Source organism: Topomyia yanbarensis, unplaced genomic scaffold (genome assembly GCF_030247195.1).
Source record: "Topomyia yanbarensis strain Yona2022 unplaced genomic scaffold, ASM3024719v1 HiC_scaffold_84, whole genome shotgun sequence".
NCBI classification, from domain to species: domain Eukaryota; kingdom Metazoa; phylum Arthropoda; class Insecta; order Diptera; family Culicidae; genus Topomyia; species Topomyia yanbarensis.
Window position 1 is genome coordinate 88,219 of NW_026684091.1, and position 22,301 is coordinate 110,519.

Sequence of the window (22,301 nt, forward strand, 5' to 3'; positions counted from 1 at the left end):
TACAGGATGATGAGTACGAACACGCAGCAAATCCCGATTTCAACGTATAAGGCGATGGGTGTAAAAAGGTCAATTTTTTTCCAAAAGATGAGTACTCGGAAGAGCACGTCGACTGTCGATTGGTTCTGAGCTCCATTTCGTTTGAACACGACCAATAAATGTTTCTGGGTTGCTATTAATTTCTTCTAATGCATAACCGGAGTACATATTCATATTTTTCTGCATAAGATTCATCGTCGGAAGCAATATCATTCACATCTTCTTCCTCGCTTTGCAAATCAGTTTCGGAATCGTCTGCTGTTGAATTTGCTCAATTTCTTCCATTATTTCAGATTCTTTGAGACGATTGAAAACATGGGCATATTGTCTTATAGCCATTTCAATTTTTTGTTGCTTTTAGATTCTACAATTTGAATAATTACGACAACTATAACACAAAGAATATACAACAAAAATAGACAATAACGACAGAGTTAGGTTATGTTGTATTCAAATAATTGTCAAGTAGACCACAGTGGGCGAAATAAAAGTATTTACCCAAAAAAATATGACACACGTCATTATCGTATGCTATTTTTACATTTCTTATAAAAGAAATGTATACAAACTCAAACTTTCAAGATTTTTTTCTTATAAGAAAAGGTAAAAAGATAAAATCAATCAAAACATGAAAAAAATTCCTGCTAATATGAAGATGAATTCATCAAAATGTTTTTTTCAGATAAATATTAATGTATGAAACCCGTGGTATTTCTAGTAAATATTGCATGCACACCGGGCCTGCCAGGCCCGGCTTGCCTTTTTGTGCATGTAAAAAATTCAAACATAGCTGCGCATCACTCCATAGATGAAAATTTCACAATTCTTTATTTTTGTTATAGATTTCAAAGCTACTTATCAAAATTTCCATGCCCAAGCTTATACTGCATACACATTTTTTTGTAACTAAAAAATGGTAACGTACCGGGCCTCTGAGACCCGGTTGCCTTTTTGAGGGTTAAAAACAGTAATTTAAGGTCAAGATAGCATCATTTTGAAACCGCCAATTTCGGAGGTTTAGTATCTTCGATGAGTTTTACAAACATCATTTGATAAAATAATTTTGACGGTATATCGTCCAAGAAGTATTTATGGTGAATTTTCTCAGGTTAATATTCATGACTACAATAAAGTCTCAACATATTCGTTAAAGACACGAGCTCTGATACTATTTTCTGAAAAATTAACTCTGCATAATTTTAAAACTTCAAAAATTATGGTTTCGGAATTATGCCGTTTGGACAGTATGATCGATTTTCACTAAACCGAATTTCTGGCTACGCCGCTGATTTCAAGTAAGTAGAAACAAAGTCGTTCTACACTCGTTCAAAAGAAACTTCTTCGAATGCTGAATATCTATTATAACACATTGAAACCCCGATTTTATCTGCCAAATATGAACATATGTTTGATGGGCTCTAGCAGACGAACAAGACTGAATTCGAGTAAATCCTTTCTTGAACATGTTTTCCTTATCATGAAGATATGCGAAATATGCGAAAATAAAAAGTTCATCATAATCAGAAATAGTTATAAACTACATCAAGGAACGAGAAGAATATTTTAACAGCTTCAGTTTATTATAAAGAAAAAAAATTGCCCGATTTAGTCAATGTCCCCATTTTGTCAGCCTAAAAGACACCATGAGACTGATAAAAATGGGTCTTTATTGTATGTATTATTCGCTGTGTTTCACATTAATAGGTACATTTCTTTTTTGGAGATTTTTTTATTGCATCGAACTACAAAAATTTCTAGGTAGATCTCAAGGGGTTATTTCATAGACTTCTTCCAAAATTTGGCGAACCTATTCCAATTCGTATACCAATGAATTGGTATATTTAAGGGTTTATACGTTGCAGATAGAGAAAATACAGAAATTTTCAGCTTTTTTCCTACACAATATTACGAAAACTTATAAAACATTTTTTCCTAATAAGTTTGCGAAAATTATATACTATTTGAAAAAATTCGATTTTTTTGGCTCAGTACAATATATAACCCCTTTAGGAAAATTCAGTTTTCCCACCACAATATAGATATTTTATTAACAGAGCATTAACAATAATTCGTTGGTATGTCTATTTTTTGGGCCATTTTTTCGCTTTCCCATTGATTTGGTTTGAGATTTCTAGCACTGATGTTGTCCTATGCTGATTTGAGCGATTCTCTGAGTCCTGCCACTATCCCATGTAGTATGTGTTATCAAAATAATCGCGAAGCATCAAGTTCTAAATGTTCTCAAACGATATAATATCCGAAGAGTGATAAGAGTTATAAGAAATGTCTCATCACACTGTTAGGTGGATTAAACACGTTTTTCATTTAATAGTGCACCATTTCGCGAAAAAATCCTGCGTAAGCGGCTTGTCACTGTCATAAGGAATCAGAAAATGGATCTAGGTTAAAAATTACGGGAGATAGTTTTCAGGCCGTGGACCTACCTAAAAAACTCGCATAGGGGAAAATGCTGCACAGTTGCCATCTTGTGATGAAATTACTAGAAAAAAATATTTTTCTGATCAAATACATCTATCTATCTTCTATCTTCTATATATATATATATATATATATATATATATATATATATATATATATATATATATATATAAATATATATATATATATATATATATATATATATATATATATATATATATATATATATATATATATATATATATATATATATATATATATATATATATATATATATATATATATATATATATATATATATATATATATATATATATATATATATATATATATATATATATATATATATATATATATATATATATATATATATATATATATATATATATATATATATATATATATATAAAAGTCAATGTTTGTATGTATAATATTTATAGACTCCCAAACGGCTTAACCGATTGCCGTGAAAATTTGTACATAGTAGGCATTTGTTACGGAGCGTGTCTGTGTGCTATTGGTTGGAGATTATCTGCCCGCCAGATGGCGCTTCGGAACAAATTGTGTGTTTCCTTCTATTTCGATGAAAGTCGCAGCAACGCGCGATGGGTATTAGCTAGTATGTTGTAAATTCCTTTTAACAACATTTCAACTCATCCCTTTATTGTGCCAAGAAAAAATTCCGAAATATGCCCATTTGTTCGAGCTCTACAGTAGTGTAACCCCTTAATGTTGTTCAGCGATTTCCAACTGGAAGCTGCCAATTCAAACATCTTTACTATTCCCAGAAGGTAAAACATGGATACTTATCATGAAAGCCGAGTTAAATATTCGAACACTGATGTGAAGCGAACTAAATTTGGTTCCCTTGGGAGTAAAGAGGAAACTATTTTATTCTCATCTGCCAACTGAGCAATTTATCTCCGTTGCTCCACCAGACTATGATGAGGTAATAGCAGAGCATCTAATAAAGGTTTGCTCTGTCACAAGCAAGAGGATTCAGTAATGAGAGCATGTGGTTTCTCTCTGCTCTCCTAGTTACGGTCTTCGTTGCAAAGATGAGTAAAATGAAGCCTGGCTGAACTATAATACTACGTGTTGATTAATAGCAGATTAAAGGTTATGTAAGCTGAATAAAGCTTTCGATGAACTATTTAAACATTAACAGTTTATTCAGCCTATTTAAAATCCAGTATTCGCCAGTTCCAGCTAGACTGAACTATACTGCTAATAAATGTAACAGCGACCATATTAAAGCTTTTATTCAACTATCTTAATTAGACTGAATTACGAGTTGAATAAATGATGCTGTTACCAATAGTATTACCTTTAATCATTAAGCTGCACTACATTTCTTCAAAAGGTTGTTTCTACCTTTACATTTGCCTTTATAGCACCTTTGACTTTTAGCTGAATTATGTGTTTAACAAAGGTTCCTACTACAAAAATTGGCACTATTAGCAAACCATGACGAATGGCAACCGACCTGGGTTCGAGTCCCAATACACGCATATTATTGTTTTTTTTTTACTTTTAAGTGAAGGACTTCTCAAATTAGCGCATTAAGAACCCTTTTCTTATTCTATTTATTGTTTCAACGGTTTGCTCTTGTAACATTTATACAGTTTTTTCATGCAGTTAATTTACAATTTTAATTTCGTCCTGAGAAAATGTCATTGCCAACCAAAAGAAACTATCCAGTTGGTACGATGAATTAGCAAACTTAAAAAAAAATCTTGCCAATGAGTTCTAGAGAAAATTTTCAATAGGACGTAAGTAACATTGAGAGCCTCTCTTTGTTTACTTTCTCTTTTGTTTATTACGACGTCATTACAACACTTTGCACTAATTTTCCAGTACATATCGAAAGCCGACGGTTTTTACTAGAATATTATACAATGAGTAGAGTAGTAAATGTTGAAATGGTCGAGTAATAAACAGAAGAGAAAGACCCCAAAGAGAATCTCTCATTGTTACTTACGTCCTATTCTAAATTTTCTCTAGAGTTATTGTCACCCGGTCTCACGAACACTTCTGTAGCTTCCTGGTTGAAAACAATCCCATTTGCTTTTGCCGTCTTTGTTTATTATTTGCCACCCGCTAGTGATGTAGTATTTGTGCCATGTGAAGTGTACGTACATAAGCCGTAGAAAAGTCTAATAACTTGCATATACATACACATTTTGTTGAACTCAGGCAAATCCCCGCACAGCCGAGTAAGAAGTAAATGTTTATACTGATATCTCGGAAAAGTGTCGTTTGTTTGCTGATTCCCAGCAAACAATTGTAGCTTTTACCAAGATCTAAGCGAAAAATGAATTTACCGAGCGCATATCCAGTCGTATTGTAGGCAGAAAATGCTTTTCCGTTAACTTTATTTTTTCACGAATTCATTATTTTTCATTCACAAAAAAAACCTTTTTGGCAATATTGAGGAAGTTTTAGCGTCATCAATTTGAGTTTGATTCCAATTTCAATTTCAATGCAATTTCAATTGAAAACAATTCATTTGGGTTTTCAAAGTAAGTGCCTGTCTATGGACTATAGAGTCCCTGGAATAACATACGATTATTACATTGATGACAACTGTACTCGTAAATCTTGCAAGCGAGAAATCAATATATTTTGTAAGTATTTCGGTATATTCCAATTGAGATATTTTGCATATATTACGGTTAAGGAGCAATAGATCAATAAACGAAAGAAAATTTATTTTGTTTTTTTTTTACATCTACTGAGTTTTCAGCACGTGAAACCAGCGATTTACAGTTTTCCAATGTACAAGCTTACCAAATCACACGCGCCCTTGTTTATGTAAATTTACCTTTTAATTCGAAACGGTCTGTTTACTTGTGAAACATGAATATTCTCATATTGAACACAAGAGAAACTTTTTGTTCCAACGTTGCTGTAAATTTTTGACACCAGCATTGTTACCATGATTGTTTTCTACCAATTATTCACGCAGGCGAACTTAGTTGATATAAATAAATAAACTATTGAATTCGAACAGCGACTTCCGCTCACCAAAAAAAATTGCGATGGAAAGAAAATCATTTGGTAGGGAGTGGTAAATAAATCGAGGAGATTGGCACCTTAGAATTATAAATGGCTTCAATCCATCATTCAGTTACCACCACTTTCATATGACACCCATTATTACTTATCTAAATTTGTTGTGACAGCCCTCACCTTGGATACAAAAACGTCACAATCATCAGGTTTTGAAATAAATAAATTGTCTAATTTAAAATTCCCGAATGTTCTAAAAATGATTAAATAAAAATTAAATTAAAATAAAAAAAATATCGTAGGCTGGGATTCGAACCCAAGCCAACTAGGTTCACTCAAATCTATAAATGGGTACTGTAGCTCTTTGTACAGATTCTATTCAGCATCTTAGACTTGTCGGTATATCGGTGAAATCTTAAGCATTCGATGTAAGCAAGATTGATGCAGACAGTAAGGTAAGTGCTTAGTATTCAACAGGTTGCAGGTTCGAATCCCAGGTACGTGATATGAGATATCCAACAAGGTAATGCAATTTGCCTCTACCTGTAACGTAACACTAATAAAAGAATATGGATTCCAACGTGATTGATGGCGTGTATAACCTATCTAAATATCTTTTCTAAATTATTTTCCAATGATAATTCTCTCAGCTGAATAGCGATAATGAAAAGGTTTATTGATAAAGCTGAACTGAGGTTTTCTTCAGGCTGTATACACGCTGAAGAATTGTTCTTTAATGTGTCTTAATCAGGACAAGCTGAATAAATTCTCCAAATCCAGATGCTTAAGGGTGGAATAAACGATATATGATTACACGTATATTTCCAATGTTCAGCTAAAGCTGAATAAAGCAACTGTTAAAACGTTTATAAAACCACGAAATGTTTGTTGGGTATGATTCGTTAGCTGGTTATGTTCAATAAAATAATGTCCATGTCAATTACATTCTTATTATAATTAGTACATATCCCACGATTACCAAGTCAGCTGACACACTTTAAACAAAAAAGTATAATACTTAATTTGCTTAATCAGCACGAATTTAATGCCATCCTCATGTAATTATATTTTGCAATTCACCCCGCAATAACTAATCTATAACTCCCAAACCGAATGCCGGAACTGATTGAAATTCAGTATCAGTCGATAAGATATCTGTATCTTTCATTTGAAATCAAGGTTCAAAAATCCAAATCGATCAAGAATTCGTTGAGAAATAAGCGTGACATTAGCTTAGGAACTTGGCAAGTTCCTCGGGAGTATCAAGAAACGTCATAGCTGGCCAATGTGGTCAAAGCTACGTCGATTGATCATTAGTGATCTAGATCCGTAAAACCAAGAAATGTTGCGCCCAATGCGAATCAACTAAAACTTCAATAGCAGCTTTAGGGAGCGTTATGCCTTTCATTTGAAATAAGGCTTGTGTAAATCTATTCAGCAGGGCCGTCTTAAGACCGCTCGCGGCCCCTGGGCACTATTGAATTAAGGGGCCCCCATCATTGAACAAGTGTAAATAGATGTACAGTTGCATGGTTCTCCGTGCCACTCTAAGACTTCTAAATAACAGCCAAGTAGGCCAACAAACCATCAAAATCAACAGCGAAAATACATGGTTATAGATTCCACCACCAGGTGACATTGTACACGCAAGATAATCTGAATTGATCTGAAAATGTATTAGCAAGTGAGTCTATTATGCGCAGAATTTCCAAAAAAAAGCGAAATCCCGGACACTAATAATAAGGTAGAGTTTATAGCGTTTGAAAGAATTAAGCAGAATATGGCAGAGAAGAATCCTGTACCAATCTAAGATTTCCAAAAATAGATATGTTGTAAAATCTATTGGAAAGATAAAAAGATCTTTGAAGGTTAAAAATTAAAAATATTGCGTGACGTTTCTCTGATTAGCAGTTGCACATTATAGTAGTAACCTGACAGAATTAACATGTGGTAATCTGACCTTCATAGTTGCATGACGTTGTATGAGTATAAAGAGTGATTTGGCCAAGGGAGAATTTACCGTCCACCATTTGAAGGTTGTCTTTACCAGAAAAAAATCTTTGTATTCCGTGATAACTTTAACGTGGCTGTCGTAAACAAAGCGCGAAAGTTCCTATTAATTGATTATTTTTCACATGTTGAATCCGAACATTTTAAGAGATTAAGTAAAGTAATGTATCAGACTTTCTAATTCTCACAAAAGCTGACAAAAGAAGTATTTGTTGTTCATTTTTATTCGTTGTTTATTTGTATTATCGTATGTTGTTTATTGTATTATTATTTAGTTATTTTTTAGGAGTTCTCTTCTCAAACTAAGAAATGTCCAAATTATAAGAAATGATGTTTTTTGCTTCGCATGGTGAGTTGATTTAACGTTTCGAATTCTTCTGATTAGCGTATAACAGCCATCTTGAACGCGGTATAGACGTCTGGTCCAAAAAGGCAAACAATATATTACGAATTTGTCGAGGTAGGTTTTTTCGTGTTAAATAATTCAATAGACGTTTTGTACACCCGTTTATTATAATAGGCTTGGGAAGACGTATGTAGAAAATGAAGTAAACGATATATTTTTGATAATACCATAATTACCACCTCACATTTCATAGACGGCGCCGGTGGTTAACCAATACACCGGACGGCTGTTTACTCCAGCGTGTCTAACTTTAATACCTGTAGAGAACGCTTAGATTTTGCAGGCAGGGTACGATCACTGTCGCCAGTGCGACAATCATATGCTTTTTCTGGGACGTAATCATACCCAAGGATAGAATAAGGGTTAGTGCATTGGGGCGGAGTCGCGAAGGTTGCAGGTTCAAATCCTGCCACTGGGGGAAATGTTTTACCTTGCTTTCGCTTGACTCATCATTTCCCCATTGGCGGTCCAAAATGTATTAATTAATAGCCTAAATCATTATCCCACATCCGCAGAAGGCTTGCCAGACACAAATTTGTGGGCCATTGTATTCTGTTTGTCGCTACGGCCCAGCCCTTTCCGAACTTTATATATTTCCTTGTTTATGCTCAAATAAATTGAAACTTGTTTGTGCAGCGTTTGAAATGATGCAATGCTATCCTGATTTTGCTGTGATGCGTTTTCTGCTGCTAGTATCAGTGTGCTTGGTCGTCTGATGCTTTTTGATAGTTTGAACACATGGGATATAAATCAATGTGCGATTCCGAACTGCACTGCTATCGATTCATTGATATGATGCATTGGAATATTGACAAAGCAATGCCAGCATAAACTTTAAAATATAAACCACTTTCAAATCAAATTTCTGCCATTTTCAGCAACGCATTGAAGAGTTACAAATATTCGACACAGACGTTGATATGGATTTATATATACCCTAAGTGCGGGCCCAGGCCCAGTGTGCCCATTCGTAAAGACGGTACTGCTATTTAGCCATGTCTGAGAAACTTGTGTGAGTTTTACATGACACAGACACGCACACAGGCATGTAGCTAGAGGGGGGCTAAAGCCCCCCCGAAATGTTTTGAAAATAAATTTCAAAAACATTATTATCAGCGACTTTAGCTTGTAGCTCGTTTGGTTTGAGATACAGTTAGAAGATTGCTGTTTCCAACAACCAAAATCAATGATCACGAAATTCAGTGTGGTTTATGCTTCTGTCCCAGCCGGTGTGAAGCGAACGACAAATAAAGTTGCTTTTAGATTGTGTTCCTTGTCTGAAGAACAAAGAAAACTTCTACTACACTATGCCCTAGTAATCTGTCGAGATGAGTGGGTCGCAGAAGCAAGAAGTGGTGCACCGGCCAAATACTGTGTTTAGTGGTGACTCGTACAAGACCGAGTATTTGTGATGAGGAACATTTTATGATGGTGAAAATGGAGGCTATACTTACGATAGCCATCTTTATTGAGTTCTACCACCTCAGGTATTCTGCGCTCATAGTGTTCAACAAATTGGATCAGCCGAAATCATTGATTTCGAATGATTTAAAGCCATCAAATTTTAATGGTTGTGTGTGATAATGCTGTAATTAAGATCTTCATATAAATGGACGGTGAGAGAATCAATGTTCGGTTACAAGATCGGATACCGTTTCTTGCACATATCAACGGCAAACTAGTACTATACAACTGTTTGAAAAAACGTCACATTACGATTTATTTACCGCTGAACACAAACAATTACCAAATACGTGGCACATGTTCAGGCAATATTGACAACGGCAAAAGCTGCGTCAATATCTCAAAATCTACAGCCAGCACAATCATTGAGGAAATTCACAATCATAAAGGCAACAAGCAAGCATGTTTGCGAACATAAAGGCAGCAACCACGATTATGACACGGAAGTGTTCAATAGCGAGATAGATATGGAAGACCCCCTATAAGCAGTTGGCGAGGAAAAAATATTTCCCTGCTTCGTAAACAGGTATCTACGTGCAATGGTTAAGAGCTTGCGTGAGATCTGTTGGACAACCATTAAAACTCATTTTAATATTTTTATTGTTGGAAATAGATATAACTAGATAGCAGATCCACTGTTTCGATTGGCCAAAGCATTGAACCGAGTTCACTTATGAATTATTTAAAAAAAAAATAGTAGAAGAAGTTTAATGGACGACTGAGTACTAAAACTCTCCAAAAGTGAACGCATCATCGCAAATGATTGTTCCGTTCAACAAAGCTTAGATGTAATACTCGATACAGGCAACTCTATTTTAAATTTAAATGACAGGTTTTTGAATTGTACCCAATTTGAATTACTGTATTAGGTCTGTGCACTCTGTACTCTTAGTATAAATACTAGACATCACATTCAAGCGTACTAGGCCAAAAACAAATTTCAATTTACTGAGAACGATATAGCTGAGGCGACAGTTTTTGCTTTCGCGCCATTTTAGCGCATCATCATTTTCATTGGCACTTAATTCCACTTTCATGCGAGGAGCTTGTTCCGTTCATGCGAGTTCGCAACACTGTTGCGACTAAAATGTTGTGACTGGTTGAATCTATTAGTCCAATAATTTCGATATTATGTCTTCAGTATATAGCAGTCTCACGATCTGTTTTTTATTCGTTTTAGACTAAAACGAGAGATGATCAGAAATCACGGAGGAGGAAAAAAGAATCAGATAATCGAAGAAGCCTCACGAGCACCTCTTCTATCTTTTCTATATACTCAGAACGAGTGCTTTCGGAATTTCGCTCTGATCCTCTCAATTCGGTTTGAAAAAAACGGCATTTAACACATTACGTCTTCGTTAACCGCAAAACATTCAACGGAAGGTGGAACAACGTTGATTGAAATTGTTTCCTAAATTTTGGTAAAACAAACCTGTAATCAAAAAGCATTACAGCTTTTTTCAAGAAATCATGCATCTCTTCCAATCTTGATGATGATTGTAAAAAAACTTGAGCTAGTTGAAAACGAACAATTACAGAAATCGGATAAATTTCAATAATTTAAAAACATAGAAATCTGAAAGAAAGTCTCTTCGGCACAGGAGAAGCAAGTGCGATGTGTTTTCTTTGATTTGTCGGAAACAAGTGTGATGCTAAAATTATTTAGCTCACCCATATTTATAGTTTTGAGTAATTCTAGTGGAGTCATCAATGTTACATTCAGTGCTTCGAAATTTCAAAATCAGTTAACTTTTTCTGCTTATCGAAACTGACATTCAGATTCTACGCCACGGTCATTCAACTTTCCAACTGACTAAAATTTCATGCAGAATCGAATGTTTGAGTGCAGAGGAAATATAAATTCCTTCGCCAGCCAAAGCATTCATTTGTTATTATGTGGACTGTTCGAGCATTAGTGAGCTGCGTAATCTATGTCCAGTGCATTTTCGCTCAATAATCCCTTTCAGAGCTAGCATAGAAACAAAACTCAATTTGCTTCTGAAATCGAACATATGCGAACCCGAATGCGCTATGTCGGGAGAATGAATGACGAGGGAAACGAACCAAACATTTCATTCATCGCGGCGGGCAGGAATTAAATTTCGATTCTCTTTCAAGTTCACGCAGGGATGTCAATTTTTTAAGCTCTAGTTACATTTAACAAAATTTACGTAAATTGCAAGATAGTAGTAATCAGGGGATTTACTTTCGATTAGTGAACAGTCCTATAGTAGATAAAATTCCGGCTAGTTTAGTAAATTAATTCATTGAAACATCTCTTTTGTATTGTCCAAAAATCCATGAATTCCGAAATGAAACCTGTAAGCTTCGTGTGCTCAAATATAATATTTGCTTAATCTAGGTAAATACAGCTATAGTTTTTTTTATCCTTTGTAGAGAAATCAGTAGTATTTTTAGTACACCCTTTACATGTCAACAAACAAAATTACTGGTGTGTCTTTTGCCATAGTTTCAAGGATCTAGCAGAAGAATTGCCTAGAAAAATAAGACTGTCTAATGATATAAAAAGTTTCATAAAAGAATAGGATCTGTGAAAAAATATGAATATTCAAATAGATAAATAATTAGTTGTTCTCACTTGTTTGAAAAAAGTCTTTAATGTATAATCATTTAAATTGAAAATTGTTATAAATTTGAGTTGAATAGGAGTTGAACCGTTTCTGCGCATCTACAAATCGCCTGCCTAATCAGAAGATTTGGAGCGAGTTTCGACATTCTCTTGTATTTGTATTTAAATAATTTAGTCTTAATGAACTATGATAAAAAGAAATTATCTAAGGTGACATGCGCTGAACTAATGACGAAGTCGAAGATGTCGTTATAATCGTTGAAGCGACGGGCCATTTCTAATATCGGTTGGTGGCAGCGTAGTTAGTGTTGTGCATTTCAGAGTGCAGCAGTGTTCGAGAACAAAGGACACGGGTTGGTGTGATAGAAGATCGGGAACATCATATTCAGCCATAAGAAGCTTAGACACGAAGGTAGCTTACGACGCGGGGTTACGATCTTCTAAAGTTTGTGGTCCTAATAATCGACAACGATCTTCGTATGGTTCAGGGTTCAGCGGATCGTTCCAAGGCAATCGACGTAGCGCATATCGTATGAATCTGCGCTGGACAGCCTCACTTCGTTGGCTTCAAATTGTATAATGGGAGCACCCACGTTTGCAAATTCCAACGGTGAAAATGGTAGCTTATAAATTAATAATAAAAACCAAATTCAAAAGCAAGAATTCGTCGATGTACTATACCATTTTTTTATCAGGCAACATATTGCCTATGCCTTAGTTTTGGAACTGTTATCACTAAGAAATTTTCAAAATCACATTCAGTTACAAATGACTATCTCAAGTCACCAGAATTAAAAGCAGCTCCTACGAAGCGAGTCTGTACCGCTTCTGCTAAGATCCTAAGACTCCTGCAACCTAAGATCTTAGCAATAAAAGCACCCTAGCCCAACCGGAGTGCCAACCGGCACATCAGGATCGACGCCAGTAACAGCATGATTATGGCATACTGATCATGGCGAACGTTAACGGATAGGACACGGATCACGACAATGGACGACAACTTTGGGCTGACAGACGTGCGGTTCTACTCGCTGAGTAAGGAAGCATGACACCGACTTGAAATGGCGAGTGGGCTAACAGCACGGCACCCTCCGTCCCATCAAAACCCTGGCAGGTCTCCGGGTATGTTCAAAACTCGTCATGATTTAGTTGGGTGTACTAGATTCGGATGGAGCATTCTCGATTTTACGCCGATCCGGCTCTAAACACTACGTCCCATGAAGGATAGTGTCAACCCTTGCATGACCTCACTGCTCGCATAGATAATCATGGGATCACGAGAGGCCCAACAAAATGGTGACATCCAATAAAACAAATGAGGAGGACGCGAATACGTTTGCAAGGAGCGGTAAGCTGAAGAGATCACCGGTTACGCCAACAGCGAGTACCAGAAGCGGCTTGGTACAGAGTGAGCCACGAGGAAATCAAGGTGAGATGGGGTTACCGAATCGAGTGTTCACCTCGAGATCAGGTAGCGACACCACTCGGAATGTCCCACATCTTGGGAAGCAGGATACACGATGGCAATAACTGGGATGACACTGAAGAATCACCACAATAGTCACTCGGTGAAAAGAGTGAGGGGCACACCGGGGGAGCAAGAGGAACCCAAAAAAGTAAAAGAGTGAGCTGGAGAGCACCAGCGACCAGAGGAACGTTGGGAAACACCGTGGCTGGCGCATCGTGGGAAGCCAGCAGGCAAAGCGGAGGGAACGGAAACAAAAGGAACAAGAGAAGAAAGAGAAACGGAAGCCTTCTCAGGAGAGATACAAGGCCGATGCACTAATCATCGAAGCGAACGATACGACGTCCGACGGACCCAGAGTTGAAGGAGCTGGGAGAGAACGTCGCTAAAACGAGACGCACTAAGAAGGGCGAACTGATCTTCGAGCTGAACAATGATCCTTTCGTCAAAAGCTCGACCTACCGCGAGCTCGTGGCGATTCGACTACCAGTGGTCGTTGCCAACGCACTGGCGGAGACCGGAAAAGTAAAAGTCGGATGGTCAGTGTGTTCGTTGAGAGTCGCTCCGCAGTTACCACACAGATGAAGCGATGCTTCAGGTGCTTGGACCTCGGACATCAGGCGAGGTACTGCAAGGGCCCGGACAGGTCTGCATTGTGTAGAAAATGCGGAGGAGGGGCACATTGCTAGAGACTGCACGAAGCAACCAAGGTGCATGATCTACAAACCGGAGGACGGAAATGACCACACGACGGGAGGCTTCAAATACCCTGCGTACAACAAGGCGATGATGGAGATAACCCAGCTTAATCTCGATCATTGCGACATTGTACAGTAAGCGTTGTGCAATCCATAGCAAAAACGACATCGTGTTTCTTCCGATAACGGAAACTGGGTGGTGGCTGCACTATCCAAGTAATGGGCGGTTTTCCTGTCCAAGAGGTGGTGGATAACACACACACACAAACTAAGCAAGTCCAAGCTAATTATAAGGAGCTGTACAGAGAAGTAGACGCTAACCCCTGGGACAATGCTTACCGTGTCATTTTGGCCAGGATCAAGGGTCTAATGACTCCAGTCGAAATCGTTACCGGTCCACCGGCGATTGTCGTCGCCGACATCGGAACCCGTCGAGACGTGAACCGATTCGGGATACCGAAAACGTAACTCGCATCCCTTCACCCCACCCCTTTGGGAGTTTTTTTTCCTTTTCTATCCGACGTTAAACTGCTGGTTGGTGTAGCCAACTTAAAGCTCGTATCTCCGCTGCGCTAGAGCTCCGACAGAATTAATGTTACTGTCATTAGCTCTTAGCTGTCCTTGAGCCCGTTGGCCCCTCTGCATTACGCGGAGCCTGTTGGCTTCCCTGCGTTCGTTGAGTCAGCATGCTAGCCAATCCTCGCTGCGTAACCGATCACCAACGTTGGACCGTCGAGACGTGAACCGATCCGGAGATGCCGGGACTGGCATCCCTTCACAGCCACCCTCGCAGGATTTTTAACCAACGTAAAGCTGCTTGTTGGTGTCGCTAATTTAGTGCTCGTTTCTCCGCTGCGCTTGAGCTCCTGCAGAATTAGTGTTGCAGACTTTAGCTCCTAGCTGTCCTTTGGCCCGTTGGCCCCTCTACGTACGCTGTGCCTTTTGGCTCCCATATGTACATTGAGTCAGCACATTATTCAGCCATCGATGCGTAACCGGTCGACCCCAGGACCGTTGCCACCGTCGAAACCCGTCGAGACGTGAACCGATCCGGAGATGCCGAAACTTGACTCGCATCACTTCACAGCCACCCTCGCAGGATTTTTGACCGACGTGAAACTTCTTGTTGATGTTGCTAACTTAGTGCTCATTTCTCGCATACGAACGTCACCGCGCTGGAACCCGTCGGGACGTGAACCGATCTGGAGGAACCTTAAGACCTGGCTCGCGTCCCTTTACGTCCACGCTCATAGAGTTTGTAACAGACTTGTACCACTCGCCCATATCTTACTAGTTGGCGTCTATTCGCCACTTTCTCTGAAGTTCCGACAGTATTAGTGTCACTACGCTTCTGACGGCATTCTATGTGCCCTCATCTCGACACATCTCTGCTACAATATTATCTACATTAAGCGAAGGTATCTCCCTTCGCGCAGCTTCAAATCTAGGACAAACGAGGATCACATGCTCCGGTGTTTACTCGACTTTTATGCACTCCGGACAAAAGGGAGACACAGCGTGTCCGAACCGATATAGGTTCTGTTTAAAACAACCATGACCAGACAGGAACTGCGTCAACTGCGGAACTGCCCGGAGTGTGTGAACGTGCAAGAGACATCAGAATACGTGGTCTTCGCATGCCCTAGATTCGAAAAAGTCCGTAGGGGTATGCCTGGTGTGACAGTGGACAATATCATTGAAGAGGTGTGTCACGACGAGCATACGCTGTCAACAGAGTTGTTACGAGTATACTCTCCGAGCTACAAAGGAAGTGGTGAAAGGAAAAAAAAGCGCCATCCACCCACCATTCATACATCCACCACCGGGGACCAGTTGAGTAGTACGCGATGTAGCACCAGGTCCGGGTCGCCAACGAACCGGATGTCAGGCTTCACCGGAATCGCCGGACCGATCTCGACACCCTATCGGGTAGCTTGTGAGTTTACTAGATCTACCGCCGGGGATTGGACCGAGTAGACCGCGTGTAATAGCTAGCATTGGGTCATTGGAGCACCAATGAACCGGAAGCTAAGCTCCACCCGGAATTGCTGGATGGACCTCAGCATTTATTGGCTGGCCCGTTGAGTAGGCTAGGTCCACCGCCGGGGACTCGTTCGAGTAGATCGGGACGAAGCGGGGAGCTAAATGGCTCACGGAAACGAACATCGATATCGGAAGAAATCTACCGCTCGATTTCGAGAGAACCTATCTCGCCGGGGAATTCTCCGTCGGAGTATGCTAGACCTGTTGTCGGGGACTAGACCAAGTAGTTCACGAACAAGTAAGGGCGGGAGCTGAATGGCTCATCGGGGAAGTTGACCGAAATGGAACGAGATGGAGCCAAAGGGCTCAAGAAGTTGTGGTGCAAAAACCAAACAAAAATCGATATCGGGCGAACTTCCTTCGTCGGGGAACTCTCCGTCGGCGTTAGCTAGGTTCACCGCTGTGGACTAGACTGAGTAGACCGCGACGAGACACGGGTCGTCGGGGCACCAGCGAACCGGATGCCCTGCTCCTCCGGAATCGCCGAACTATCCTCGACATCTGGTTCGTTGGCTCGGTTTCAGGAGAACTTCTCTCGTCGTGGACTAGACCGAGTAATTTGCGAACAAATCAGGAGCTCAACGAGTAAATACTGCTGAATAGTGCGAGAAGAGACTCGAGGTGCTGAATGGCATCAGGGAGCCGAAGGGCTCGGTCAATTAGACAATCTGAAGCTTGTCACCCAGATTGTCTTCGTAGGGGAAGAGCACTTGGTCTCAGCTCACAACCAGCTTTCCGACTGCCACCCAGAAGATATCAGTCTGTGTGGATGATGGAGAATTGGTGGTGTATCGAGGAGTGGTGCTGTAACCCTATTTAAGGAACTAACTACTAACTAGTTGAATTAGAGTGGCAGCTCAAACCTGTCCCCAGAAACGTTAGGGTTTTTGTACATTTTTTCCTGCAAACTCAGGGCTTTCTTTAAAGTTTTTTATGCTCTATTAAAAACACACACACATACACACAAACATGTAGAATCCCTGATATTGACATTTTTGACTCCAATGAATTCAATACCTCAAAACACTGTTTTGAACCACTGTACATTGTACAGTGTACAAAGGCCGCTTAACAAAATAATCATCCAGCCGAACTAATATTCAGCCAATAGTCCTTTCGGACAAACGACATATTCAATAAATTAGGTATTTTAATAAATGGGTATTCCATCAAGTGGGTAATCGATCAAATGGGAATTATTGTGATATATGTGAGAGTTTTTGGTGAGTTTAATAATTCATTTTTCTGTGTCAGAAACTAGGCGGTGGCCAGCTATTTTCGTCCGCGACCCTTATAACCTATTTTCATTGGACATGATTCATCAACACTGCTATCATTGAAAATGGGCTACGTTAATCATGCAACTATTTTTCACGTTCTTATTTTATTGCAAATAAGTGATAGTCTTAATCCTAATATTTTGAAAAAAATACTCATATTTTTTCGTATGTATTTTGAAATGTTCGCTGATTTGATAGCACTGCAAAAGAACACGAATCCGACGGGTGATACCAATCGAGCTGACATTTCTTTGGACTGAGCAAACTAATTTCTATGTTTGTTTAGTGTTCATTTGACCAGCTAGGGAGCTAATCTACACGGCATTCAATGTGCGTAGGGAAAACGCATGGTATTGTCTGAGTGGAATGATGACTTCAATCATGTATAAGGTGTTAGAATTGACAATTTGCGAGAAGGATCGAAAACCTGTTACCAATTTCCATAAGCGCCGAATGAGTCTCCTGGTGACCGGGCACCCGGAGACTCCTAAAACCTTGAATCGCGCGCGCGATCTCCAATACAAGTTCCAATCATTTTATTTTTCTAACAATCTCCCTCGTCCCGTGACACTTATGAAATTCGCAGTAGCATATATGGCCTCTAGTAAAAGCAACATTCCTTCCCTTTCCTCCTGCGATCTACGATCGGGACTGGCCGGCTCCGGTATTCATTAATAAGCAACATTGAAGGATGGTTTGTTACTCCCAGACATTATCATCTATTGATTTTCTGTGCAATTGCAGCTAGTCCCGATCAATACCGGAATTGCGACCCCTGGTTGTCGCACAAGCTTAAGCTCAAGTTCATTTCTCTTTGTCAGAAGCTAAAAACGAAAACTTTTGAATTTAAATCGTGATGCTGTTCATATTACAAGAGATCCTCCTGAACTTAATAAAATCACGGATTACGTTGCGACTTCGTCTCATCAGAAGCCGACACAAACTTAGAGCCGGAGAAACTTAGCTCAGATGTCCCGAGAGGATAAATTCTGTTTCTTAGGGAGACATATTGCAAAGTGCGTTTCGCACCGGCCTGCTAAGTCAAACCAAGGTTCTATTTCACTGTGTCTCATCCGCATAACATAACTTCTGATCTAACGGGACATCACGTTTGACTAGTTCGAAGCAACAAACGGTCTAGCGGTTCTAAGTTTATGTCAGATTCTGATGAAACGCAGTTCAAACGCAAAACATAGCTTTATTAAGTTTGGATTTGTAACCGCTTAAAGAGTGGTTTCACCCAAAAATTGCCCTCAAGTGGAAAATTTGTGTTTTTTCTTCTTTTTCTCTTTAGGGAGAAATTTTACTTTCTGCGTCAGTGTTTCTTGTCCTAATAGTACGGATTCATTGATCTCTAATGTTTCCTAATTACAAAAAAATCGGAACAGGGTGCTTAGGTCAGGCGGGAAATGCTATAGGGATAGAATGTACATTGTCCCTCTGGATACTTTCACCCGATTCAAACCTGTATAATTCGAATCCCTCACTTCAAACGATCACGGCATCTGAAAACAACTACACCAGACGAAGGAAGGATCGAGATCTTCCAACCGAGATTCATGCGGGTGAGCGAACGGAGGACAGGTCGATCGGTCGGTTGGTTTGCTGTGGTAGTGTTTTCGGTGAATCGAAGGGACCAAGCAAGTACTGTATAAACCAGCCCAAAAGCCCAAGAAGAAGCCAGAATATAAAACAACGCCGTTTTTTTCCTGTTCATCCCGAGAGGCAGGTAGAAAGAATCCTTTTCTGTTTACTTCCCTCCCTGCGTTCGAGATTGTTGCCGTAATTTTGGTTCTGTTTTTTTTTTTGTTCTGTTTTTGTACGGATAGGTACATAAGTTATTTACCCTCCAAACTCCATTAAAAGCCTGCGAGAAAAATACATAAGGAATTCAGGTTCTCGCAGCCGAACCGAGCCGAGCGCATCAGATTGGAAATTCGAGAGGGTTTCTTTCGGCACCAATAACCAAGAACTCTTATTTTTCGCTTGGAGTTTTAGCCAGAAAAAAAAACATTATGTATTCACCCAAAACGTATATACAAATAGACGAATAAAGAGAAAACCGAACGAAAAAAGGTTCCTGTTGTTTGAGATAGGACTTTTTATGACCGCACCACATCTACCCATTTTTTGTGTACACTGTAAATACAAATTTCACGATGATCCTTCTTCTTACATAAATTTGTTGATGGTCCGTTCCAGCAACGCTCGAAAGCAACAACAACAACAACAACCGAAACGGCGATACGATCAACGCCGGAGCAAAGGCGAAACTGAAATCTGTTTGGAGGATTTTCGTCGTCACTTCGTGTGGTTATGCAAATAGGTTTCGCCTTCCTCCACCCCTGCCGTACTGGGCTCCTTGCCACATGTGTATGTGTATTGTTTGTATTTATGTCGCAGAGGCTCACGTATGGCTTTGGGTAATAATAATCATACCCGATTCCTGCTTTCGGTCGGTTTTTGGAAATTCAAATATTGTTTCATTCTAAATGGATAAACAGAGCTGAAGCTGTAGTGGAGTTTTGCTATTTCTCCAATTTTTCTTCTCGGATCCTGGGTTGGACAGTCTGAACAGAATTCCTCACGAGCAAGCTAACCTCACTTTTCGTACAATTTTTTTCCGGTTCTGAAAGGGTGTTCATCATACTACAAAAAACTAGTCATACATTTAAGAAAAAGGTCGAGCAAAGGGGATCAGCGTAGGACGTTTGTTAAACATTCTTTTCTGCGAGGAAGTGCAAAGTTGATACAAAAATGGATATCAAATGCATTTTTTTCTAATTTGATGCAAGTTCGTTATACATTCCTAGAGTGATTTGCCTTTAGTCAACATATCTTTTGGGAGAGAAAAAGTACTTTCGATTATTCTATTATAGAAGAAAATCCTATTTTAAGATTGTCCTACTTGTCACTTCAATTTTTAGAATCATTCCCACATCGACTGTCCTTGTCCAGTGCATTGGAATTGCTTGAAACGCGGAAGAGTAAACATTACAACACGCAATCTGTACTTCGTGCTTAACCCATTCATGCCCATGTTGTTTGTGGACAACAACGTTTTTAAACAGCTATAACTTTTGATTGAGACAAGATTTACTCACAAAAACAAGTAAGACTAATGAATGTGACTATTGCCTTTCATTTGAGTAATAACAGTTACAAGGATCAGCTCTAGAAGCGAAGTTATTGCAATTAGTCTGGCTCGATTCCGATGGAGCAGAGCTGCCAGGGACAGTTTGCGTTGACAACGGAAAATGATTTTTCCATATATCTTGGTTGTGGTGCAATATTATTGAAAACTGAAAAAACTTATCAATTTAGACTGTCTTTGGTTACGTTTCCCATGCAATTGGACTATTATCAATATTCTTGGAGAATTTATTTATTTATCGCACGCATCAACAGGCCGCACTCGGCCCCAATGATGGAAACTTAAATTAATTACATTTAAAAAACTGCAGGAATCGCTTTCTTAAAGTTATCCGAGACAAATGAAAGTCGAACAGGTGCGACACACGATTGAAGAGGCGTTGTAGTCCCGTGATAGCGGCATTAGCTGTTTGAATAGTTCGTCGAAACGGCACTCTCAGAAGAACGTTTCCGCGTAACGTTCTGGACCTTGCTTGGATGTTGACTCGCTCTAATAAATCTGGAGAATCGATGCGTCCTGACAGAAGATCAGAGATGAATAAGGCTCTTGCAGTTTCTCTACGGCGCTGAAGGGTATCGAGCTGGATGAGTTGACACCGACTCTCGTAGCTTGGTAGACGAAAAGGATCGCGCCAAGGCAGGCGTCGAAGAGCATACCGTATAAATTTTCGTTGAACGCCTTCAATTCGATCGCTGCTGTTCATGTAATTCGGGTTCCATACTGACGAACAATACTCCAGCGTGGAGCGCACTAAAGAGCAGTAGAGGCTTTTGAGACAATAAATGTCTGTGAAGGATTTAGCCGTACGGAAGATGAAGCCCAGGCTTCGCGATGCTTTACCAACAACATACGAAATGTGATTCTTAAATGTAAGTTTCGAATCTAACAGCACTCCAAGATCCTTAACGCAGCTCACCCGGGAAACAAGAGCTCCAGACAAGTTATATTCAAACTCAATGGGATCCTTTTTTCTGGAGAACGATATCACAGAACATTTCGCCGGATTCAGATTCATTCGGTTGTTTTCACACCATCTGCTGAAAGTGTCAAATTGCTGCTGCAAATAAAGTGCGTCCGTTCGGCTCTTAATTGTGTTGAAAATTTTCAGGTCATCTGCATACGACAACCGTGGCCCTTTCAGCTGATAGTTTACATCGTTGAAATAGAGAGTGAATATCAAAGGTCCGAGATGACTTCCTTGCGGAATTCCAGACGTTGCGGAGAATAGTTTGGAGTATGCATCACCTATGTTCACACTGAGTTGACGGCCAACGAGATAGGATTGGAACCATCGCAGGAGTGATCCACTGAAGCCAAGTTTTTCCAATTTAGCGATTGCGATATCGTGATTGATTTTGTCAAAAGCTGCAGATAAGTCAGTATATATAACATCAGTTTGTTGACTCGCATCGAACCCTTCGGACACAAAAGAGGTTAGAGATAGTAGATTCGTCGACGTCGATCGATTCGGCATGAATCCATGTTGGTCTTTAGAAATATATTCCTTACAGTGAAAAAACACTGACTCCACCAAGACTAACTCAAAGAGCTTGGAAATGGCACAGAGCGCAGAAATTCCTCTATAATTGTCAATGTTCCTCTTATCACCTTTTTTGTGGACAGGAAAGATGAAAGCTGCTTTCCACAATTGAGGAAAAATCGCGGTTGTCAGTGACATTTTGAATAGTTGACAGAGTGGTT